Genomic DNA, 24,216 nt, shown 5'->3' on the forward strand with positions numbered 1-24,216 from the left:
GTACGATTTATATCAGAGAATGTTTTGCCTATGCTCTCCTCTAGGAGTTTTATGGTGTCATGTCTGATGTTTAAGTCTTTAAGCCATTTTGAGTTTATTTTTGTGCATGGTGTGAGGGTGTGTTCTAACTTCATTGATTTACATGCAGCTGTCCAACTTTCTGAGCACAACTTGCTGAAGAGACTATCTTCTTCCCATTTCATGTTCTTACCTCCTTTGTCAAAGATTAATTAACCGTAGGTACGTGGATTTATTTCTGGGCTCTCTATTCTGTTCCATTGATCCATATGTCTGTTTTTGTACCAATACCACACTGTTTTGATTACTGTAGCTTTGTAGTATTGTCTGAAGTCTGGAAGAGCTATACCTCCATATAAATTTTTGGATTATTCGTTCTAGTTCTGTGAAAGATGCCATGGGTAATTTGATAGGGATCACATTAAATCTGTAGTATTGCCATTTAAACAATATTAATTCTTCCAATCCAAGGGCATGGGATAATAGATAAGGAAACTTTAGGCTCATAATGTGAATTATTCAAGACCATACAAATGGTACTTTGCAAAGCTTGGGTTAGCAGTTAGTTCTCTTGACCCCCAAACCAGAATTCTTTCTAACCATCCACATTTTCACTTAGGATGTTAGTCAGTGATATACTGGCAAACGTTTAACAATTGTATTTCCAGAAAAAAACCTGATCATCATCTTCGGCAACTTCTGTGGTGTAAATACTCCTAATATAGTGAATTTCAAGCTACCAATTTGAGGATACTGAACACATAGTTGATAAGAGATGTAAACCAATTGTACACATGAGCTGGTACAACCTGGCTCCAGCACACTACCGTATCTACTTGAGAGAGAATTAACATTTTAAAAAATATTCCTACATGCCAGGTACTCTACTTACATTTTCACAACAATTTTGCAAAGCTGTTATTAACATAATCATTTTCATAAGAAACTTGAAATTCAGAAAGATAAAGCTACTCAAAAACAAACAAACATACAACAAGAATAAAATCAAACCAAAAAAAGCTGCTCACTCAAAGTCACACAGCCAGCAAGTGGAAGAACCAATATTTAAATTCAGGTCTGTGAGATTGTAAAAGCCAGTGCTATTCCTGATAAGCCAGCATTACTTCCTAAGTGACATGGTGGACCTAATGTCTCCTCGTAAAGTGGAATAATTGGGGACATGGTGGAGATTTTCTTTCCAAATGGTTCCAAAATCTCCTTTCTGTAATCACCTTCTGGCTCATTTTTCCTTGGCTCTATTGCATCTTTTTAAGAAGGGTACCCAAGTTAATGTATGTGTTGTCTTATCCTTTTTCTGTCTATGAAGCTTTTCAAGGTTACTCTACAGTTTTAAACCAAAATCTAATTTCTTCATAGGTACTGCCCATGTCTCTTTTTCAATGTATTATTTGTTCTGGTTTTGTAAGAACATCTATTCATCCATCCATTCATTCATCCATCCATCCATAAATGTGCCAGATGTTGTGGTAGGTTCTGGGATACGGAAGTTAATCTGGGAGGTTAATAGTCTCTGCCCTAAAGAACTTCCCTATCTAACATCCAAAGAATGTTAAGAATGTTGATACATTTTCCTCCAAAGGAATAAAAAAATGACTTTGTGTTACAAAATCCATGGAGTTTTTTAAAGCTGAGAAATCAAAATAACCCACTTAGGAAGCTAATTGTTCTTTTCTCTCATTTTCATAAGTTCTCTATTTTGTAAGAGGCTCCTACACTGAAAAGGAAGGAACATATTTTAAGGTGACAGGTAGACAAACTAGCCTTCTCCAACAGTCCTCCCACATCCAGCTGCAGAGGATGCCCTCTTTGACCCATGTGAAGACCCATTTAACACATTCATTTCAAAGACTAAGTTCCCTTTGCTGTACTCCCAGCTGCAAATTCCTAGTCTGGTTTCCTATTTTCAGTAATGATTTAATATAAATATATTTAAAATAATAATCATGCTTCCTTCTGCCCTCCCCTTCACAGCTGTGGCTTCCTACTTTGAATTGCATCTGAAGTGTGATTAATACATGTGTTTAAAGAAACAGTCATTTCTCCCCACCCCCTTTTTTCTTCCTTGCAGCTGTATTTTTCCCACCCTAACAATTCCTCTCCTATACCTATTGCCCATACATATTTTAGTTCCAGACTCACAGAAACATTTAAAAAAGTGGATCTTGTAACTGTGTTCTCTTCCTGCTACACCAATGCCCTCTCACTGTGATTCCATCCTGAGATCAGAAGCTGCTTTAAATAGATAAGTTCATATATCTCAAGTGAGTAACAAAGTTCTGATAACAAATGCCTAGTGACCACAGCTCTTCTTTGCCTTAGCAAAGCCAATATTCCATCTTTCTTTTTGTCATTGAAGTATAGCAGAATGAGTGCCACAGTTCAGGCATCCTGAGAGTTTTCGGTATATGAGATTATATTCTTTGTTAAGGGGCATTCTGTTCTTCTTGTCTTCTAGGGCCATTTTTAAATTGAGGTGAAATTCACATAACATAAAATTAACCATTTTAAAGTGTATAACTTAGTTGCATTTAGTACATTCACAGTGTTGTGCAACCATCAGGTCTATCTAGTTCCAAAATATTTTCATCACCCCTAAAGGAGATCCTCAGACTCATTAAGCAGTCACTCCCCATTTCCCACTCCTCTCAGCCCCTGGCAACTGTTAATCTGCTTTCTGTCTCTACAGAAGGGCCATAATTTGGGGACAGATATGTCAACCATACTACTTATTTGAACAAACTTCTGAATGTGGTTTGTTCCACAGATGAATGATGAAGTTCTCAAAACCACAACCATCTGGCAACAGGATGGCACTAGCACTTTATGCTCTTTCAGTTAGAGAATATCTTGATTCAGTGCATGATGGATTGTTCCTGGATCTGATATGGTCCACCTTCCTTGTAACCCAGATTTAACATGTGACAATGTGAACACTGTGAGGCAAAAAAATTCTGAACCCCACTCAACAAGGACCGAAGACCTAAAAACAGCTGTCAAAGACGGTTTAAATGAAAGTAAGCATCAGAATGGAAGAAGACATCAGAATAGGATCAGGGAAATGTAAAAACTGGGTGGAGAATGTGAGGGTGGAATACATGCAAAAAATTTAGAAATGGCAAGCACAGGGATTTTGTAATGTCTCCATACAAGAATGAAGTAGAAGGAGGAAGAAGTCTTTAGCTTCATTCCTCTCCCCTAGCTTCCATCATGACACTTGTGCCTCACTCCTACTCAACTAGTTATGGAAGTGCATGAACTGGGTTGAGGGGCTGGGTCTTGGCTTTGCCTCCATGACAGTGTTTCCTCATTGGTCCCCCATGTCTTCCCCAGAGCACAAGTCCTAGAGGGTTTTAATAGATGTTATATAGAAATGGTTCCACGATTTGTTCATTTATTAATTTTCTCATTCAACTATTCAACTAGTGTTTACTGAATTTCTCTGATATGCTTAACACTGTTCTGGGTTCTGAGGACAAGGGAGTGAACAGAACAGCCAAACGAAGTTTCTTCATTAACACGGTATTCCTTAGTACAGGCCCCCCCAGGACCTACATTGAACAAGACAATGTAAATTATGAAGCTTCAAGAAGAATTTAAAAGAATTCCTTTAAGAAGGATTTGACCACATGGAACTTGTGGTTCTTTAAAAACACCTTGAGAAATGCATTATTATTAAGTGTTGAAAAGAGGTTCTTTTTCTGGATTCTTCCACTGCTGCTATAACCTAATGCCCCAAGTAGGTTCCCCTATTATTCTCTGTAACAGAGAGAGAATGTGTTTTTTGTTTTTCCTTTAAAGCACTTACCACGGTGTGAAATTGTATGTTTATTTTGGAGATTAGTTTTTCAGGCCCATCTCTGCTGCTATACTGTTAGTTCCATGAAGACAGTACATGACACCTAGCAGGCACCCAGTGAATAATTTGAATTTGCTGAATGGATAACTGAAATAATAGATTCACTTATCTATCACCTTTATCAATTTTATCCAATGTTTGAGACCACGCTGCCTAAATTTTTTTATTTCTCTCAGATACAGGGATCTCTAGAACAATACTGGGCAGGATGACTACCCCAGGTAAGGGGTGCATATAAGGTCATGTTTTTCATTGGGCTTGGGGATTGCTGTGGAAGGTGACTTTCTAAAAAAGCCCTCATACCCAATAGGCTATGATGTTAAAATAATAACTGACATTTTTGACATTGTATTTAGGAATAGTTTAAGCACTTTTACAAAAAAAAATCATTTAATCACTTAAACAATATAACATAGACATTAATATTATCTCTTTTTTGCCAGTGAGAAAAATTAATAGTGAAGTTACAGAAAGCTGAAGTTAAGAAAGCTGGAGCTGAGTCTCATTGAGGTGCTGCCTGAGTCATGGACACATGACTAACTAATTATTTTAACTATTGGTAAGTGATTCAAAGCTACACAGCTGGTAATGGCAGAGCTGGGATTAAAACCCTGAGGTCAGGTTCCATACTGTCAGCCACTATGTTCTAACATTTGTGTCTGTAATACTCCCATACTCTTGGAGCTGTGATATTCTTATATTCTTGGAGCAGAATTAGCTTTCATGGCACTATGATATTAGCTAGGAAAAAAGGTTGCATCTTTGAGTGTTCAAATGACCAGATAATGGTGACCAGATGATGCCTGCTCATAAGGCAGGCATTTTTAGGAGTTATTATTATTATTTTTTAATAATTATTCTGGTGTATCAGAAATTGAACTCAGGTGGTCTGACCCCTGAGTCTTCCAGACTCATTAACCATTAGTTCATTCTGCCTCAGGACATATGTACTCAATGCTATGCAGAGCACATATTACTCCCTTGACACAGTTTACCTATTTTCTTTTAACTTTTCCCTTGTGGTTTTGATTTTTTTTTTTTTTAGTTAGTTGTAAGTGTACACACATGAATATGTTTAAATTTTAACTCTGTGAAAAGATTTGAAGTAATGAAAGCTTTAGCTCTTCTTGCCTTGGGAAGAGTTTCTGCTGAGTTGATTTGAGAAAAGTGCTTAGTAAAGTGGAAAGGGAGAGAGATTCGTGATCAAAACATTTGTGATCTAAGGGACAGCGTAGCAGCAGGTCTAGATCTCAGGTGAGGAAGGAATCGGGAGCTTATTTCAATAGAGCGAGGAGACCATGATTCAGAATAGGCAGAGTAGGACTCGGGTAAATGGGTTATGAGATTGCATTTGTGGCCCAATGCTCCTGAAAGGAGGCAGAAGACACTACATGGCACACAGCAACATCTGGCAAGGAGAATGACCTTCACAGGAGCAAGATGATTGGAAAGGGCAGAATGGAGTGGAAGATTATTTGAATGTTTTTTTCCAGTTTAAGAAAGCTGGAGCTGAGTCTCATTGAGGTGCTGCCTGAGTCATGGACACATGACTAACTAATTATTTTAACTATTGGTAGAGCAGAGCTTCTCAAACTCTGTTGCACATACACATCAGTCTAGAAGGTCCTGAGATTCTGCATATCTAACAATTTATCAAGTGAGGCTGCTGCTGGTGGTCTGCAGAAAACACATTAAGTAGCAAGGTAGTGGTGTACTCTTAATCTTCAGATGAGAAATAAGTGTTATCAGTTATGGACATCTTCATGTATTATAAATGGGTATGTCTGCCTACACTCCTCTCTGAATGAGGTCTTGATGGAAGTTACAGAGAGAGAATACAGAGAAAGAGGATCACTCCATCTCAGGAGAGAGACCTCAGGAACAGCTTCCGTGTGGCCACACAACAGCTTAAGAGCACTGAATTTTTTGTGAATGGCTTTATATAGGGAAGCCAGATACTAGAAGAGCCACACAGAGGGTCATGAGAAAACAAAACAAAACAAATAACCCTACTCCTCAAACTAGAACCAGTCTGGGTTATAACAGAGGACACACATTAAAGCACAGCTCTAAGTATGTGTGTAATATGCCTTGTATATTGCCTAGTGTCTTAGTCTGCTTAGAGCTGCCATTAAAAAATGCCATGGACTAGGTGGCTTAAACAACTGGAAATTTATTTTTCACTGTTCTAGAGGCTGGGAAGTTCAAGATCAAGGTGCTTGCTAGCAAGATATGTTTCTTGCTGAGGACTCTTCTCTTTCTTGGAGGCAACCATCATTTTGGTTTATGTTCACATGACTTCACTCTGTGTGTACATGGAGAGAGATCTCCAGTGTCTGTTCCTCTTCTTATAAGGACACCAGTTCTATTGGATTAGAACTCCACCCTTATGATCTCATTTAACCTTAATTATCTCTTTGAAGGCCTTATATCCAAATACAGTCACTTTGGGTGACAGGGCTTCAACATATGAATTGGGGGGCATAGTTTAGTCCATCTTCCACAGCAATCCCATAATACCTACTGTGAACATACAGTAGGTATTCAATATATTCAATATATTTCAAATAGACTAATGTCTTCAAGTGTGAGGACTGTATCTCATATGTTTGCATTACCACACAGTGACATGCACACAGTAGGTATTTAATAAATATTTGACAAATAAATGAATGGCACCCTGGGAAGGCTAGTGTCCCAGAAACAGAGATAACACATTGTGAAGTTTGGGTGCTCAATGCCAGTACGTATAAAACCAAGGGCTACCTTCATGAAGCACAATGTGGAAAGGACTTCTGGTTGATCACACTTATACCTATTGGTGAACACCTTATCCACAAGGTCATCTTTGAATAAGAGGGGCAATAATTAATCATCTACTCCTAGAGAGTGGATTACCTATTTACTGTGTTCCTTTGGGTCATTAGCAATCTGTCATCTTTGAAGATGTTTTCAATATGTGAAAAGAAAAATATACATATTGGTTGGCTCTTTCTTGGTATACATTGAGCCAAAGTAGAACATCTAATTTTCTTTTCATGCTCTCCGGCCCCAAATCATTCAAGATGCAATGACATACTATTTCATTTGCATGGAGAGAGTGCTCTTGAATACTATCTTCTGGTAAACATGCCTGGTATAGGTAAACAAAAACATGGAAAAGGTGACCTGGTTTCCAACATTAGTGTTCTTGTAGGCCACAGGAGCAGGCAGGAATGAATTTTTGATACCTGCTGAGCCTGATCTCTGGAATAGCTCCAGGTAAGCCATGACTTTCTTCCTTGTGGAAGACTGAACATAGTTTAACAACTGCCCCTTTGCTGATTCAACAGGAAAGGCAACAGACTCTGTCCCACCCACAAATACTGCAGCTGATTCTAGGAATGTGAAGGGGGGGATGGGCTGTTGTGCCCAGACTTTCTGCAAAGTAGAAGACTCAAGGTTTAGGAAAGGATACTGATTCTTTGTGGGAGAAAGGAACAGGAAATTCTGTACTTTTTCCCCTGCTAACTTTTAAAGGAGGGTTTTTCCCAAACCATCTCTCTAGATTTATTTATTAGCACAACAAACTTTTAGTTAGACAGGATAATTTTGGGAGCAAGGGAAGTAGGATTTTCAGATTTTATGTACCATACCAGTACAATTTCAAAAAATTGGCGGGGGTGGGAGGTAGGGCAAACAGAGTATTGCTATAATTTTAGTTTTCCACGGCACAAAGACACACACACACATAGCTAACATCAGCAACAATTAGCATTTCATAAGAGAAAGAGCATTTTAATGTAATAAAATGGACAGTTCTTTTTAAGAAAGAAAAGTTGGCAAACACACCACACAGGTACACACACATATATGGATGCACACATGAAAATCATCCTTATTTTCCTCATTTTGCCATGGACCTGTTAGAATTTAATCTTGGACATCTCTAGTCAGTGTGTGGTTGTTCTGAAACCACAGAGCTAGGTTATTTCTAAGGCTGCTTGAGAAGTAAGATTCTACAATTCAGTGAGTTATATCCTAACACCGTATCACCCTCCTTCTAGTACCAGTCATGAATACCTTGGGCAGGAGAGTTATAACATACACAACTAAATCATGCAGACATGACTAAATATGACAGACAGAAATAAGAAATGGAAAAAATGTAAAGAACTTGCATTGCTCTTTTATTTATTTATTTTTTTGCTTTTGTTTTGTTTTTGTTTTTTTGCCAGGACACAAATTGATTCATTCAACAAAGCATGTAATTGAGCATTTTCAAGGTCCAGTGAATGTGCAGTTTCATACAAATTGCTTCAAGTTAAAAGATTTGCTCATGCCTGTAATGTGGCCAGAACCAAAACAAATTTCATCTAAAGAAATTTCATAAGGAATTTGTAACACAGTGTGTTTGTCATAGAGGTAGAACTTTTCCCTAGGTAAGATATTTAAAAACTCACTACTTCTAATCTTGCTCCCCTTCAAACTCTTTCTAGATGCTTTTTCTTTACCCTGTTCACACAAATACATTAGTACTCCTCCCAGTGGCCCCAATCCAACATTTACACTCTGTCTGCAAGAATTTCATTACTGTCACTCATTTCCTCAACTAGGTTGTGATGCTGACTAAATTTTGGTCCAGAATTCTGTTGTATTATCATCCACAGTTACTTTCCCAATTAGTCTTCACGATGAAATACCAGGAATCATATTGTGGTTCTCCCTGGAGGAACTCTTGAAATCCTGCTGCTCTGTTTGTGTCCTTGACCATGACATTCTTGAGCTTATTGTCATAGTTATTTAGCGAGGTTTTCGGTAATGGACGTTTCCTGTGTATGGAATGTGTATTAAATGACCAGCTGGCTCGGAAGTGCCTGAGCTCAAAGTCTCATCTGAACCAAGTGGTGAAATGATTACCCTTTTGAATGGGATATTTCACTATGGAAGTTTTATAGCTACTCAAAATCCATGTGGTCAGATTTTCCTGACCAGTCCAATCCTTTGGAGATCGTAAACTGCATAGAAAACGCTCAGTGAGAGGAAGGTAAAAGGAGATGACTTGTGACAATTTGTCCTGAACTTGGATGGATTGGCAGCTAATGTAGTGATAGGGTGAAGGATGCAGAAAATCAAGGTCCAGCAATGAATGATGATGTGGTTTAGACTCATAGGAATATAATGAAGTTGAACTAAATTGTTCTGGTCATTATGGACATGAGCTCATTGACTTGAAAGAGATTCCCAAATATCCCTATAGAATTATCTTCTCAGGACTTCTTAGAATGCACCAATACTTAAAGTACACCAATATTTTTGAGCAATTGTGGAACAGAGTCAAGGAACTTTGTCAAAAAGAATCAGAGAATTTTGGTATCTCCTTCCAACAGCACACTCCTCCAAAAGCAATATGTGAAAAAGTAGAAATATGGGTTGGAAAGAGATTTAAAAAAAAGAATTTAGGGCTTCCCTGGGGGCACAGTAGTTGAGAATCCATCTGCCAATGCAGGGGACACGGGTTTGATCCCTGGTCCGGGAAGATCCCACATGCCGCGGAGCAACTAAGCCCATGCGTCACTACTGAAACTGCACTCTAGAGCCGGCAAGCCACAACTACTGAGCCCACGTGCCACAACTACTGAAGTCCATGCACCTGGAGCCCATGCTCCGCAACAAGAAAAGCCACTTCAGTGAGAAGCCCACGCACTGCAACAAAGAGTAGCCCCCACTCGCGGCAACTAGAGAAAAGCCCGTACGCGGCAACAAAGACCCAACGCAGCCAAAAATAAATAAATTAATTTAAAAAAATTCAAGGTAAAAGAGAGAAGCGTGAGGACTCTATTAGAAAGGAGTAAGTAACAGAAAGTAAGAGTAGTTGGAGAAGTCAGGATTTTTAAAGATTAGTTTCTAGTGTCTTAAAGCAAGAAAGGACCAAAGATCAGAGAATGATAATTGTGATCAAAATAGGAAAAGATGTGCTCATTTGAAGTTATAAAAGAAAAAAGAACAGTGCCCTGAGTGTAAAAATAAAGAGATGAAAGACCATTAGCAAAGCTTTATTTGAGAGGAAATATAGAGTAAGAGGACAATACATATGTTTAACATTTCGCAGGGTATGAAGCATTTGCTCCTACATCATCTTGCTTGATTCACAGCATCATCCTGGGCAGTAAAAGGACAACTAAGATTTTTCTTCAGGACAGGAAACTAAGATTTAGAGAAAAGAAGTAAATTCCTCAAGGTCATGAGGCTAGCAAGTGGTTGGCCAATAATTTCACTTTCCTGAATTAGAAGCCCTTGCGCATTCTTCTCTGCCATTCTGGAAATCTAGGACTTTCCTTCTTGGCTTCAGTTCTCTCTCATCTGAGTGGATGCACAATATTCTACACCAGAGTTAGACAGATTTTTTCTGTAAAGATTCAGATTGTAAATAGTTTAGGTTTTGTGGGCCATATGTTCTCTGTCTGTACTATTCAACTTTGCCTTTGTAGCATAACATAGCCATAGACAATATTTAAATGAATGGGTATAGCTGTATTCCAGTAAGACTTTATTTGCAGAAACAGGTGGTAGGCTGGATTTGGACAGTGAGCTGTAGTTTTCCAACCCCAGTTCTACACTTTGGTCCTCGTATAGGAACTCCTAAATCCTCCTACTCTGTGTTTTATACATAACTTTCCCACCCAGCCAATTCTGGCTTCTTTATTTCAAGAATCACGTTTGGCTTCCCAAAGGATCACATTTGGCTCGTCATAATTCTTAGTGGTGTCTAGCACGTACAGGCGGTTGACTATTATTTGTTGAATGAAAGTTTTCTGTAATCGTTGTAAAAGTTTTGCCCTCTCTTCTGCATCTGTTCTTCCTTCCTCCCTGTCCAAACTCTTCTCCTCATCTGGCATATTTTATTTTGCAAAGATGACTGCAACAATATCTCTGGTCCTACATGCTCTTCTTAAAATGTAATGTTTATATTCTTCTCATCTAGAATTGGGAGCCTGTGTTCCCTCCCCTTGAATATGGGTGGGCTTATGACTGCAGCAGAAGTGATGTAAGTATTGAGGCTAGGTCATAAAAGGCTGTATAGATTTCACCTGGTTCTCCTGGAACCTTGAGCTACCAAAAAACAGTCTGACTTCCCTGAAGTGTCCATGCTGTGAGGAAGACCTACCTGTCTGGCTCACATGGAGTGATCCCATGGAGAGGATCTGAGGCTACATGGAGAAATAGTATGCTTGGCCAGCCCCCAGCTATTCCAGCTCCAGGCACTGTCTGACTGCAATGGCATGAGAGACCCTGAGCCAGGATCCTAGGCAAACTTTTGCTGAATTCCTGACCCACAGAAACTGTGAGATATAATAAGATGATTGCTGTCTTAACCCACTGAGTTTTTTGTAGCAAAACAAAACTGGGGCACCTCTCCCCTTGCTTTCTCTCTTCCTGGAGAGGCAGTGTCCACAGCAGTTGAAGATGATGACTTCAAATTCGGTCTTCTTTATTTCAGTCTCAGCTTTTATGCTTTCTAACTATGGGGAATTGTGGAAGTTGCTTAACCTCTGAGAATCCCCATTTCCTTATCTGTAAAATAGAGGTAATAAAGACAGTATTTTTCATCTCAGAGGGGAGGTATTATAAGTATCAAACAAGTTAATACATATAGAGCATCTAGAATAGTGGTGGACAAACAGTAAAGGCTTAGGACTAGGTATTATTCTATTTCCTTCATCATTCACAATTCTTTCAAGATAAGATGATGAGGGAAACATAGATAAGGTTGTTAATTGAGGTGCCAACCTGATGATTCCTGAGCAGAAATTTCCAGCATTGACCATGCCACTGCACTCCAGATGTACACATCCATTGACCTACTTGCCTCATGGAAATGTCTCACAGTGTTCCAACTTTAATGTTGAAGGAAGAATTATTAATTCCTCATCTCACTCCAAAGATATATACCTAACTTCTTATTTCAACTGTCTTGTTACATAAAGAGTTGTAGGAGTTATCCATGATCCTTCTAATTCCCACACCCTCTACATTGACTCTGTCAGGAGAGCTAATTGGCTCCATCACCAATATCTCTCTGATACATTTATATGCTTACTTCTCTCCATTTTTACTTTAATGTCTGAGTCCAAATAACCATAATTCTTCACCTGGACCACTGGAGTTGCTTTGTAACAGGTCATCTCATTTTTTCCCCATTCCCTCTACTACTGAGTCTCTTCATAGCAAAGTGAATGTTAAGAAAAAACTTAGAATATAACACAGTGCAGAAGTGAATATATTATAAATGTAGAGTTCGCTGGATGATAACAAAATGAACACAATCATAATCAACACCTAAGTCAAGAGATAAAACATTACCAGAACTCCAGAAACCCTTCACCTTTAATACCTACCTATCATTATCCTTTTCTTCTTCCCCAAAGGAAAATATTATCCTGACTTCTAATGCCGTAAATCAGTTTTTCCTTTCTTTGATATTTACATGAATGGAATAATTCATATATATATATATATATATATATATATATATATATATATGCCACTGTATCTGACTTCCTTTGTTTAACATTATGTTTATGAAATTCAACCATGTTGTTGTACATAGCAGGACCTTGACAAGTTCTGTTGTTGTATAGTATTCCAATGTATGAATATGCATCAATTCATTGATCTAATTCACTGATAATGGACCTTTGGTTTGTTTCCATTTTGGTGTTATGAAAGATGATGCTATAAATATCCGTGTGTGTATGTGTGTGTGTGTGTGTGTGTGTGTGTGTGTGTGTGGGGGTGGGTGCATACACATGCATCCATGCATACTTTCATAGGCTTATATGTATGCATTTTGGCTGGATATATGCCTAGAAGTGGAATTTCTGGGTCATAGGTCGTGCATAACACTTTATATTTCTACCAGCAGGGTATGAGTCCCATTTGCTCCACCTATTTGTCAATACTTTATATTGTCTGTCATATTCACTTTATTCAAGCTGGCAGATGCGTATTGGTACTACAATGCAATTTTATTTGCTTTACTTTTATAACTACTAAGTTTGATCACTTTTTCAAGTGTTTATTGGCTATTTGAATATCCTCTTTGGTGAAGTACTTGTTTGAGTCTCTCGTTAATTCTTTGGGGAGTTGTCTATCTTGCTGATTTGTGGGTATTCTTTCACATTCTAGATATATGGCCTTTGTCAATTACATCTGTTACAATTATGCTTTCCCATTCTGTGGCTCACCTCTTCACCTCTTTCAAGATGTGCAAAAGTTTCTATTTTAAGGTGATCTGATTTAGGAATTTGTCTTTTTTTTTTTCAGTTATTGTCTTTAGGGTTAGAGCTTTGTGCATCCACTTAAGAAATATTTTCCTATATCAAATTTATGAAGATACTCTATTTATATTCTATATTCATTGTTTTATCTTTCAAAATGAGATATACAAATCCATATGGAAATTCATTTTCATGTATGTTGTGAGATAGAGGTCAGTTTCATGTTTTCTCCATGAATATTCAATTGAACCATCACCCTTACCAAGAGGATCATTCTTTCCTCACTACTCTGCAATGTCACTTTGGTGGTAAATCAAGTATCTTTACATTCACGAGTGTGCTTTAATATCTGAGTCCAAATAACCATCATTCTTCACCTGGGCCACTGAAGTTGCTTTGTAATAGGTTTTATCACGTTTTTTTTCATTCTCTTTTATAATTGATTGTCTTCACAGCACAGTGACCTCTCTTTTGGTATTTTTAATCTTACTTATTCATTTATTTTGTATTCTATTCTGTTGTCTGTCTGTATTTGAGCCTGTACCACAGTAATATTAATTACAATAACTATAGAGTAAATCTTGATTCAATAAATTAAGTCCTACTTTCTTTTTGCTGTTCACCTCCTTTTCTTTTTCTCCTCTTTCTCCTCATTTTCCCCCTCCTCCTCTTCCTCTTTCTTTTTCAAGAATATCTGGCCTATTTTTGACCTTGAACAATGCATGATCCTTAGAACAGTTTAACTCTATTACCTTTAGACTTTTTTGTTGCATATTTTAACAACTATATATTTGTGTATACTAACAACTATAGTCGTTGTGTATTTTAATTATACATGTACTATAAACCCCATGAGACATTACTATCATTGTTTCACACTCTAAATATTCATTTGAACTTTAATTGCTCTATGTAAATTTTTACATCTCTGAGCTTCCTTCTGCAACCAATTATTTTTGGCCTGAAGAATAGCTTTTAGCATTTTAAAAAATGATGTTCATTTGGTGACAAATTATCTACGTGTTTGCTTTTTTTAAATGTCTCTTTTTCCTTCACTGTTGGATTTTATGTGCAAGAAATCCAACTATATTATTATGTATAGCAGGAGTTAATTCAGTTCCATTTTTCTATAGTGCTTCAATGTATGAGTATACCTTGATTTATTTATCTAATCCACTAATAATGGCTCTTTGGTTGTTTCCAGTTTGGGTTATTATGAATGACACCACTATGAACATCTGTGTGTGAGTGTGTGTGTGTGTCCACCCACACACATATGTATTCATTTCTGTTGATGTATACCTAGACGATACATAACTACATCTAACATGGCAGTTATTTTTTATTAGTATTTTAAAGGTATCATTCAACTGTGTTCTAGATTTCATATGTCTGTCGAGAAGTCTGTTGTTAGTCCTATTGTTCTTTTTCTAGTTCTTAGTCGGAAGACTGATCCTAAACAACCTGGTTTGTCATGGCCAAAAGGGGGACCAAAGTGATCTTTTAAAAGTGTAAATCAGATTTTATTGCCCTATGTTTAAAATGTTTAATGCCTTTTCCTCTTAGATATAATCCAAACCCCATATTCTGATTTACCAGATCTTATCCCGTCTGGCTGCTGCATAACTCTGAAACCTTTCTCATAACCTTCTCCTTCTTGTTTACCAGATTCTAGTCTTACTAACATTTCTATCCTTCAAAACAGTAAGTTCATTCTCACCACTGATGACTCCTTTTTTTTTTTTTTTTTTTTTTTTTTTTTTTTTTTTTTTCGGTACGCGGGCCTCTCACTGCTGCGACCCCTCTCACCGTGGAGCACAGGCTCCGGAGGTGCAGGCCCAGCGGCCACGGCCCACACAGCACGTGGGATCCTCCTGGACCAGGGCACAAACCCGCGTCCCCTGCATCAGCAGGTGGACCCCCCAACCACTGTGCCACCAGGGAAGCCCTGATGGCTCCTTTTAAACATTCAAGTCTCAGCTCAGTGATATCTTGTCAAAGAGGCCTTCCCTGAACACCTAAGCTAAAGTAGTTCATTTCACTCATTCTTTCTTAATCACCCTGTTTGATGTTCTTACAACCCAAACACTCTTTTAATCCAACTTATTTATGTTCATTTTCTTGCTTATTGCTCTATCCTCTTCCACACACCTAATGTAAGTACAGAAGCCTTGTCATTTATTTCCAGGACTGAGAACAATAGCTGGAATATAGTCACTGTTGAGTAAGTATCATAGAAGGTTGGAACAAGCACTTCCAGACTTGTTTTATGAGGCTAATTACAAGAAACTAAATTTAGAATGGTCAACCTGACCAAAAATGATAAAAAAACAAAAACAAAAAAAACTATTTCATATGAGTAGTTATTCAGACTTTACAAAGTACTTTGATATATATTAATAATTGTCATTTGTTTCTGACAAAAAAAAAAAAAATAGGGATAGGAGCCAGAATGTGGCAATGTAATTATTATTTTTTTAAAACTGAAAACTTTTATTTTCCCAAAGTTTGATTAATTTTTAACTACAGGTTTTATCCCTAGTGGATTCTCCCTAGTTTTATTTAGATAAAGACTTCTAAAATTGTACTCTGATAAAACAATTTCAGGGCTTCCCTGGTGGCACAGTGGTTGGGAGTCCGCCTGCTGATGCAGGGGACACGGGTTTGTGCCCCGGTCCGGGAAGATCCCACATGCCGTGGAGCAGCTGGGCACGTGAGCCATGGCCGCTGAGCCTGCGCATCCAGAGCCTGTGCTCCGCAACGGGAGAGGCCACGGCAGTGAGAGGCCCACATACCGCAAAAAAAAAAAGAAACAAAAACAAAAACCAAAAAAAAAAAAACAATTTCAAATTACAATATTACTTCTGACCATTACATCAATCTAATTTGTAATAGTATTGTTTTCCTTTCATATTTTATCAGGGAAGATTTTATGAAACACTTAAGAACTATGCAAGACCCAAGACGTTGGGTTTGCTCCACAGGACTACACTTTCAGTTTATGTTTCACTCCTGGTCTTTCCTGCCATCTCTCTAGTGGTGGCATGAGAAGCAATGACCAGACTCAAGGGCAGGCAAGAAAGGAGGATGCCAGGTCAAGGGCCTGCATAATTAAAACCCACTAGATACTGACCACATCTAGCCTGTCAGTCTTTCATGAGATACTTATATTTCTCCCTCCCCACTTTGTCACCAAGGAGTTTCATTTCCCTCTTAAGTAGCTTAGCCCAGAAAGGAAGTGGGAAAGTGGGAATCATCATTTAAGAAAGGCAGCCAAACCACAACTACACCCTGTTCTATTGGAGTCTTGCCTGTCCTCCTTTGTGAAGTTATGTAGATTGTTCCTCCCCTTTTAGAGCGGTGCCTTGTAAAGTAGCAGAAGTCTGAAACCTTAATAAACATTTTCTTCTTTTGAAATTTTTTTAAAATTTATTTTATTGATGTATAGTTGATTTACAATGTTGTGCTAATTTCTGCTGTATAGCAAAGTGATTCAGTTATACATATATATACATTCTTTTTCTTCTTAACATGAATATATTACTTGTGAGATCAATCTGTTCTTAAGGGAAACCCCTGCCAGTCACTCTTCGGAACCAATTTGGAGAAGCCACAGATGTTTCCTCAGTAGTGTAAAGAAGCCTTCCCCCACCCCCACCAGCACCACAGATTTGTTTTCCTGGATTTGGGACAGTATGTTTTATGGCCCAGTATGGTCTTTATTCACTTGATAATAATACTTGATAATAACACATGTGACAACAAATTGCCTTCTCTTATTCCATAGAAATCTGACTCAAGCTCTCAAATACCAGAACTCTAACTTTAGGGAGTGTTTTTTGCTTCTCCATTTTCTGAATACAGACTACACAATTGCAGTGGATGAAGAGAAGCCAAAAATTAAATGACCAGGTCTGGGCAAATTTCTCCTCCCATGGAATGTTTTTTCACAACCTTCCCACTTCCTTCTCCCTGCACAGGACTCTGTTCATGAAAACAATATGGGGGATGAGAGTTGGGGGAAAGGCAGGGAAAAGAAAATAGTTATTTTATCATTATTCTATTTGAGACCCAATACTCCCTTTAAAAGACAGAAAATGTTAATTTTACAGAAGGGAGCTTTAGATTTGAGCCCTTTAACATGCAAATGTTGGTCCTGATTAGATTTTAATAGTTTCACTGGATCATTCTTTCTGGCACAAAATGACTTCAGTTATCACTAGAGAATTCTGATTCCTCTGTTGCTTGTCTTTCTTAAGGTGGTTTTATCGGATTGCTTCATTGTGGAGTTCATTTAAACCCTTGAAATCCAATAACAGTTTATTTTAGATTAAAAAAATCTATAAACCTGGACTCTTTCAGTAGCCTCATAGCTGAGCCAGGTTTGCTGACCCTTATACCTGATTTCTGTTAAACAATTGGCTGAATTGTATAGTGCACATTAGAGTAAAATGTCAGACTTGAAATGCCATCAAGAAGATTCTGTTTCCCAAACGCCTTGGTGTAGTGAAACAGTCAGATCTGAAACTTTGGAGAGTGAAGTTCAGAAGAAACTGGAGACCAAGGTTTACTGCTAATTTGATATTTAGAAGCAACATTTCAGGCCCTGACCATGCTGCCAAAATGGAATTTATTTCCTATATCCCAATTGTTGGTTCAGTTTAACTTCAGGTATTGTTGCAAGCCAACAATATCCTTTTGAGGCTCCCCTTGCTTTTCTTACTTTCTTCATTCTTCTATTTTTGAACAGTTTTTATGAAAAGTTGCCTGATGATGACTTGATACATTTCTGGCTCACCACCATATCAACCTTGATTAAAATTCTAAAGTCCTCATGGTCAACAGCTGATGGCAGATGACTTCCACTAATTCAGTGAGATCCATGTTGTATTTCTGCATGAGGTGCTCTACCATAGTTGTACTTTGGTCATGGAATATACAAGAGAATAGTATAAAATGCACTTAACTCACAGGGATCCAACTTCTTTCTCAAGAGCAATGACTGTGTAATTGTTTCTTTGAATCTCCCAGCTCTATCATATAACACATGACTGGAAAAAGGATATGACATAGTAAATACCAATTAACTTGGTGTCATAGCGCATATGTACTAATAAGCATTATTCTTTGGGGGTTCAATACTGTTTCTCTAACTTATGGGTGATTTGAGGGATTTTCAAACATAATTCTATCTATAGGCAATTTTTGCCTTAATGGCTGGAGCTGAAGAGTGACCATCACTTGTAGAACATCTATGATCACTTACCCATCTCTACCTGTTCCATTTACTTTATTTACATTGCTTTCCAGTCCCATCTAGGTTTCTGACCCTTATTCTAAAGGTCATCTATAGACACCTCATATTTTATCCACATGAAATTGGTATCTTCTTCATCACAACCCTACTGCTCTTCTGACATAAACGTCTATTATGGCACTTAAAACTTTCTACCATTAAGAACGTGTCTCAGCCCTCTTTATTCATAACTATTTTTTTATGCTCATGGTTGCAGATGGACATTAGATTCAGGAAAATCATGGGTAGAATGGGGAATCAAGATCTGGGGTTGAGGTGGGAGAATTAAAAAGGAAATTTGTAGGCCACAGGATCTGATATATTTCTCACAGGTTAATTCAAATGTTCCTATGGTCAAAGAAAAATAACTGATTGCCTGATTCCCATAGATGCCCATAAAGAAAAAAACGTGTGAATTCCTTAGGGAAAGCAAACATTGTCTCTAACAGTTTTAAGTCTGTTGAGGGCTAGGAACAAGTCTTATTTTCTATTTTATTTTGCCCCACATCGGCCATCACAGTGCCTTTGTCTGGATGAGGATCCAATAAATATTTGTTGAATGTTTTCCTCAGAGATTTCATTGACCTGGGGAATGTCTGGTTTGCTACCTGCTCTTTGTGAACTTAAAAGGGCAGTTCATCCAAGATACCATCAACTGGTCAACCTGGAAGTTCTGGACTAATAATAGCTTTGAATAGCAATAGCCAGTAACTGACCTTTTGTAGCATTTTACCCCCAATACTCACTACTTCTCATAACCCCTTAATGATTGAAAGAACTTTTTATCTCATTGTACTTGAGATAATGTTATGTTGACTTGAACATAAATTCAAACTTTCTTCCCATTCTTTTACGCTTTATTTTTCCTGGTTACAACATCTACAAATGTTTCAAACAGTTTTGCCACAGATGTACACTTCAGTTAACAGAAGGTGGTTGTCGTGGGGTATCAAGCCTTTCAAACTTTTTGGCCCAGATTCTTGTTTTTTGTGTTCATAAGCAAGTCCATTTAGTTAGGGGCATGAAGAGGCTATGAAGAACCAATTATAGTGAAGACAAAGGCAGAGGAATACCGGCAGCCACAAATCATCCTATTTGTCCAGGTTTTTATTTCCCTGGGCTGTTTTGGGGGTTGTTTCTGTGAAACAGAAGAAGAGTTTGGCTCAGGAGCTGCATCTGGGAAAATGCCCGCCCTACTGTGTCGCCGTCTCCCTGTTGCTCCCCGGCAGGTAGGAGTCATAGACCTGGCTCCCTGCCTTGGCGTCTTTGTTCACAGCTCCCAGGAATCTACCTTTGTATCCCTTACTTTCCCTTCCTTTTCCACACTGCCTGTGGCCCACGGCCTCAACCTGAGAGCTTGTCCTGGCTGCCAATAGGTAGTGTCAATGCCAGCTCACTCTTTCTCACCCAGTGGCTTGAGGCCAGTTTCAATATGAAACTTTTCCCAGAGACACAGATCACCTCAGCACCTGTCAAAGCTTTTGTAGTTTGAGTTGCTGGGATGGGGGGAGAGCCTCCAGATATACAGAAGGTACTACAATGGAAAGCTTTCTTTGCTCCTAGTTATTAGCTCCAAGAATTCTGGTCTATCAAGAAGATATGAGTGGAATTCTATAACTTTCTTTCTTATCTCCCCACCTCTTGCATCTACCTCTTCATGTTTATACTCAACTGTTGAATAATTCTTTTCAGACAGTTTATCATAACCTCATGTTCAAGAGTTGGCCCCCTACTGCCTAATCTGTGAAATGTAAACACATCAGCTGTCAGCTCAGTGTTTATACTCCTCAGCTTTTCTACATCAAAACCACAAAGGATATGACAACTTGAAAGAAATTTACAATCAGCAAGTCTCTTCCCCTGAAAAGATAACAGATTGAAACCCAAAGAGGTAAGGAGACTTGCTCAAGACCACACGGCTGCAAATGAAAAGCTTTTTTGGTAATGGAGGGAAGAGGTCAGACTTCCAGCCAAAGGTTCTTTCCCTTAAAGCACGTGTGTCTCCTTAATCATAACCTAGTGAACAGAATATGGAAAGATATACAATTATCATTGAGCTATGTTTGCATATGTGAGGAGCCGATGGTTGGAAGTTTGAGGCTTTGGAGTTTGTATCCACACTGACAGTATTACCAAATGCTAAAATCTATGGACTTTGGGGTCAGAAAGGCTATGTTTAATCCCAGCTGTCATTCATTAGCTGTCTAAATTATTGGACAAGTCGCCTAATCTCTCTGGTCATCAAAGTGCTCATTAGCGAGGTGGAGTTACAGTTTTCTTAAAAAAGTGTAGTGATGATTTGCCTAAGGAATAAAGAATTGCTAAAAATAACAATGATCATTAAAATTATTCTACAGTGCTTACACAGCACTCCTGTCATCCAGGATGATGTGTTACCATCCCTCACATAACCTTTCTTTCCCACCTTCTTGCTACTTTTCTCCTCTTTGCCTTTGAATATACCGTTGTCTCAATATATCTGTCATTCCCCCAGTATGGCACCATTGTCTTGCTTACTTCATACAACAATCCATAAAACCCTGTTTAGCCAGAACTTTTGAAAGCACAACACAGTAGGTCAGTGGGAGAATATACCTACTGGTAGGTAGTTTATTTGTTAACTGTAAATTATGTGATTTTAGCAGTGTATCAAGATTCTTTCAGTTTAGTGACAGCAAACTGGACTTCAATTGCTTAAATTCCTTCATTGTATTAGTTTACTATTTATGTTGTAACAAATTTACCACAACTTTTAGTGGCTTAAAACAGTGCAAATTTATTCTCCTATAGTTCTGGAGGTCAGAAGTCTGAAATGGGTATCACTGGGCTAAAATCAAGATGTCAGCAAGAGTGTGCTCCTTCTGTAGGTCGTAGGAGATAATTTGATTTTCTTGCCTTTTCTGGCTTCTAAAGTCTGTCTCTATGTCTTAGCTCATGGCTCCCCAGTCTTCAAAGCCAGCAATAGCCAGTTGAGTCATCCTCATGTTACCATCTTCTGGTTTCCTCTCTTGTGTCTCCCTTTTCACTTATAAAGAACACTTGTGATCACATTGGGCCCACCCAGGTAAGATTATTCTTTTCCTGTCTCAACGTCAGCTTAAGTCCCCTTTGCCACATAACCTAACATATTCACAGGTTTTGGAGCTTTAGGACATGGACATCTTTGGGGGCCATTATTCTGCCCATCACATTTATATATAACTCTTGGTTCAACTTCCTAGGTGTTGGTTCTATTTTTAGGCCTGCTGTTATGGTGGCCAGATATTTTCCAGCAGGTCCAGGTGTGCATCTCTCCAGCTTTGTGTATAGAAGAACATAATGAACACCTTTGTCTTACCATTCTCAGCAAAAATATTGACATTTACTTTGATTAGGCCCACAAAGTCATGTGCTCAGCCATCACTGCTGTTAGTGAAAGATGTGCTGTTTGCTTAGACTTGGACTGGATCTGAGAGCATGGGAAGAACAGATCAGTCATAACTGAACTGAGGAATTTGATGACAATTTTAAAACAAGGAGTGTTTACAAATGTGTATGCAAGTGTAGGAAAACCAAAAGGAAGAGCACAGTGTCTTGTGGCCAGTAGAAGCAGGGGTTGTTAAGATCCCTGGGCCTGAAAGTGTGATGGAAGGGGATATTTACCAATACTTGGAGACAAAGGGGCCACATGAAGAGGGCCACCTGACAGGAGCCAAGACCCTTTAGAGGAGAGAGACAGCCAGCCTGTGATAACCCTGCAGGGAGGAAGCTGAAGAAATGTGAATCCTGATGTCTTCTCCCGCCACTGTCCTATCTGCTGTGCTCTCAAAGTTAGGGAGAGCTTGTAATGGAGTTCCTATAGGTCAGTGTAGGAGTGCACAGCAGGGTGTGAAGGTAGGAGAGTGGATCTGGAGAAGCAATGGAGACCCAGATTAACCATCATACAAAAGTCAGAGCTGTTGTTGGAAGAAGAGGGAATGGTTGTTAAGGAGGCAAATGACAATACCCATTACAGGTGGACAGAAGAATCCAAAAGCCTTTGAATTCACTAAAGGTGCAAGAGAATCATATAACCACTTTCCATCACATTGATTCAACCTTGTTAATGGAGTTTACTGTACATATGTTCTTTGGCTAGGAGGAGTGAAAATTCTTTTGACCATCTTCACATGTTCACTGAGTTTCACATTTAACATGTAAAATGTATTCTTTATGGACAGAATGTATGTCAAGAATTTTCTAGAACAGATCTGAAAATAATAAAGTGGTCGCCACTGCCATTTCCCATAAGAAAGTCTGGTCTGAAGTGCAGGGGATGAGGCCTCTGAACGTGGTCCCCTATGAACAAGTGGAACTAGACTGAGCACAGAGGAAAAGAAAAAAAGCTGTGTGGCTGACAGGGTCTGGGTGCTCCGGCTGGGTGTCAGGTCTGTGCCTCTGAGGTGGGAGAGCCAAGTTCAGGACATTGGTGCACCAGAGACCTCCCAGCTCCACATAATATCAAATGGGAAGAGCTCTCCCAGAGATCTCCATCTCAACGCTAAGACCCAGCTCCACTCAACGACCAGCAAGCTAAGTGCTGGACACTGTATGCCAAGCAACTAGCAAGACAGGAACACAACCCAACCCCACCCATTAGCAGAGAGGCTGCCTAATATCATAAAGTAACAGACACCCACAAACACACCATCAGACGTGGTCCTGCCCAGCAGAAAGAAAAGATACAGTCTCATCCACCAGAACACAGGCACCAGTCACCTCCACCAGGAAGTCTGATAAAAGCCAGTGAACCAACTTTAACCACTGGGGGCAGACACCAAAAACAATGGGAACTATGAACCTGCAGCCTGCGAAAAGGAGACCCAAACACAGTAAGTTAAGCAAAATGAGAAGTCAGAGAAACACACAGCAGATGATCGAGCAAGGTAAAAACCCACCAGACCAAACAAATGAAGAGGGAATAGGCAGTCTAGCTGTAAAAGAATTCAGAGTTTGATAGTAAAGATGATCCAAAATCTTGGAAATAGAATGGAGAAAATACAAGAAACGTTTAACAAGGACCTAGAAGAACTAAAGAGCAAAGAAACAATGAAGAATGACACAAAAAAGGAAATTAAAAATTCTCTAGAAGGAATCAATAGAAGAATAACTTAGGCAGAAGAACGAATGAGTGACCTGGAAGACAAAATAGTGGAAATAACTACAACACAGCAGAATAAAGAAAAAAAGAATGAAATGAATTGAGGACAGTCTCAGAGACCTCTGGGACAACATTAAATGCACCAACATTTGAATTATAGGGGTACCAGAAGGAGAAGAGAAAAAAAAATTTGAGAAAATATTTGAAGAGATTGCAGCTGAAAACTTCACTAGTATGGGAAAGGAAATAGTCAATCAAGTCCAGGAAGCACAGAGAGTCTCATACAGGGTAAAAACAAGGAGAAACATGCCAAGACATATATTATTCAAACTATCAAGAATTAAATACAAAGAAAAAACATTAAAAGCAGCAAGAGAAAAGCAACAAATAACATACAAGGGATTCCCCATAAGGTTACCAGCTGATCTTTCAGCAGAAATTCTGCAACCAGAAGGGAGTGGCAGGATATATTTAAAGTGATGAAAGGGAAAAACCTACAACCAAGATTACTCTACCCAGAAAGGATCTCATTCAGATTTGATGGAGAAATTAAAACCTTTACAGACAAGTAAAAGCTAAGACAATTCAGCACCACCATACCAGCTTTACAACAAATGCTAAAGGAACTTCTCTAGGAAGACACAAG

Source organism: Phocoena sinus, chromosome 17 (assembly GCF_008692025.1).
Source record: "Phocoena sinus isolate mPhoSin1 chromosome 17, mPhoSin1.pri, whole genome shotgun sequence".
In the NCBI taxonomy this organism is placed as follows: Eukaryota; Metazoa; Chordata; class Mammalia; order Artiodactyla; family Phocoenidae; genus Phocoena; species Phocoena sinus.